The sequence below is a fragment of the Eubalaena glacialis genome, chromosome 2, assembly GCF_028564815.1.
Source record: "Eubalaena glacialis isolate mEubGla1 chromosome 2, mEubGla1.1.hap2.+ XY, whole genome shotgun sequence".
Taxonomy (NCBI): domain Eukaryota; kingdom Metazoa; phylum Chordata; class Mammalia; order Artiodactyla; family Balaenidae; genus Eubalaena; species Eubalaena glacialis.
Window position 1 is genome coordinate 55,715,945 of NC_083717.1, and position 2,788 is coordinate 55,718,732.

The 2,788-nt window shown below is 56.6% G+C and overlaps 1 non-coding gene across 1 annotated transcript; it reads right to left on the reverse strand.

The window, feature by feature from the left end:
* Positions 1–2,695: 2,695 nt before the first annotated feature.
* Positions 2,696–2,788, reverse strand: LOC133086197 (small nucleolar RNA SNORD116). Its single transcript, XR_009699960.1, has one exon. It is a non-coding gene; the product is annotated as a small nucleolar RNA SNORD116 (small nucleolar RNA).

The following is a 2,788-nucleotide window of genomic DNA, read 5'->3' on the forward strand; positions in this document are numbered from 1 at the left end:
AAGCACATGCTGGGACGCTGCAGAACACAAACGGGCAGGCCGTGGGGCTCTGCAGAGGAGCCATGACCCGGAAGTACTCCAACAGCCTGGGGAATCCACAGTCTTCAGGCCACTCAGCAAGACCAACAATCAATCCACTCTTGCAGCCACTGGGCCCATCTGATGAAAACCTAATATCCAATGGCACATTTTAGTATGGGTGAATGCATACCGTCCTGAGTTATCCACAGCCACGCTCAGCAACGTGCGCCCGCCCCACTTTTTCCAGTTCTCCTTAGGACATCCAGTCATCAGACAACGCGAAGGTCTTCTTGTCTTTGCCGACGGCCAGCCTTGCCCTGCAGCTGCACCTGAGAAGTGGACAGAAATCATGCAGGCTTCTGAATTGCACCACGGTTCAGAGAACATGATTCTTGCGAACACTTACCTTGCCGTGAGCCCAGAACCTGCTTTCCAAGTACCACTATCCATTACCGAAAACTGATTGCGTGTCTCACAGCATGACTGGAGGAAGTTAGGCACGTACATTGGTCGGTGTGTCAGACACTGTATCTGTGTATTCACGTGAGTGGGCGTGTGTGACTGTGACTGCGCACGAGGATGCGCTTGTGGGTTCCTGTGCGTGGCGCTGAATACGCGTCTTGGTCTCTGGGTGTCGCTGTGGCCCTCTGCAGACACCTCCAACAGTAAACGCCACAGTTTATACACAGCACCCTGGTTGGACCCCCAACTGAAAGGAAAAGGAGAAAGACCCCTGTCAGCTTCAAGAGGCCGCATGCGAAGTTTAACGCCCAGGGGCTGCTGAAATAGGTCACAGACTCCCGCTCTCCCACAGCCACGCCTTCTGACCAAAGCACAAAGACTGGACGAGACCTGCCTCCCGGCCGTGGGTGTCACATCTACGTGGACCTGGAGACCCTGCCACCTACAAGCACATCTGATGTGCCCTTGGGGTCACTCCCAGCGCTCCCAGAAGCAAGGGAACCTCCCATGGGGGGGCTGACTCCGACCTGCAGTTGCCTACAGGCAAGATGCAGCCCGGCACTACTCAAGGGGCTAACGAACTTCGGCCCAAGTGCCTCTTCTCGCCAACTAGACCATATCACTTTCCGTGACCCCGTGGGAATGCCCACAACGGGAAGTGTTGGGCTTCAGCAACCATGACACAGGTTGGGACCTGACAGCGGAAATTAGACCACCTTCCCGGCCACGTATCGGCAAGCTTCCAACTGGCAGGTTTCGCGGCCCAGACCACTGAGGAAACGCTCAAACGCTTCACAGCCTCGTCCTAAGTGCCCTCCTGCTGCCTGCAGGGCGACTCAACCCTACTTGAAGCCACAGACATCATGCGAACACGGGGACACTGAACACCAGGGAAGACAGACCGCAAGCCTGTCTGCTTTGATGAGGCCCACGGCACCGCATGCATCCTGGCAATTCTCCACTGCCACAGCGACACTACCGAGAAACTCACAGTGATCAAAGGCACTGTCCCCGAGGACCACAGACAGACTTTCAATGGAAGACCTCTGCCATGCGAGGGGACTTGGAAGCCTGAAAGGGAAAGGTGGTTGGCCACGGCAGGGCACCTGGCAGGGCAACTGTGTCCCCATCTCTTCCCGGCCAATGGACTGCTCCGGATAAAGCTCTGGCTCTTCGAACGGCCTGCATGCCACATGGGCCGGCCGCGTCATGCCCTCCGGGAGAAACACTATCGCTTTGCACATTCCCAAAAGAAGGAACAAAACGACCAAAGGGCTTGTTCCCATAACTCACCTACCCCCAAGGAGGCCGGCACAGATGCCTCAGCATGTCCATCTTCTCTACGTCCCGCAAGACACCCGTGTGGAGTCACTCCTCCGGAAATGGGATCGCAACTCTACACAGGTTACCTACCTCACTACATCCTCATGAACTGCCAAAGCCATCCCCTCCATAGGCAGCTGATGCCAGCCCTTCACGAACAAGACACATCCTCGGGAAGCTGAGGCCAGCACCTGCAACCCAATGATGACAGCCCATCCCACGACATTACATAGGACGTGTCCTCATGATACCTTAACTTTCTCTCCAGGCCCCCAGCCACCACACAGGCTTAAATGCAGCACTCGATCCTCAGCCCACTCCACGATGATCCACTTAGCACCAACAGTGTGCCGGCAGCTTCAGCAGAGGAGCTGAAAGGGGCAGCCCCGTGGCCTAGTCCATCGGCCCCCTTCTGCCATCGCTCAACTCCAGCCCACCCCTGCTCACTGCTCCAGCCCCACCGGGCACTCAGGAACCTCACCACACCACACACAACATCACAGAGGGCCTCAGGCCTGGCCTGAGGCTCCAGGCTCCAACCAGGGAAGCTTGCTCACTTTGGCTTCCAGAATCAACCTCCGAAGCGGCATGCACAAAGCGTGATCCTGGCCAAAACACACCTCTCCAAGCTGCAAGCTCACTGGGCCTCCACCAGCACACGCTCCGACTCTGAAGACTAGCAGGAGAGCCTGGCCCCTTGTATTCCCTCAGCGGTCTTTTAGCAGGGACCGGGAATTCATAGATGACCCAGCTTATGGGCAGACACGGTCGACCCTCACACAGGAGTCCCTCCAATGCTGGAGCCCTTAGTGGTGTTTGCATGCCTGTCAGCAGGGGACGTCGGCCCTCACTCCTAACTGTCCCATACCCCCGAGAGAGGAAACGTGCTGGACCTCAGTTTCGATGAGGAGACGGTAGAGCGTTCTCACTCATTTTGTTCAGATTTTCCAAGGAATGCATACAAGGGTGTCATCATCGATCC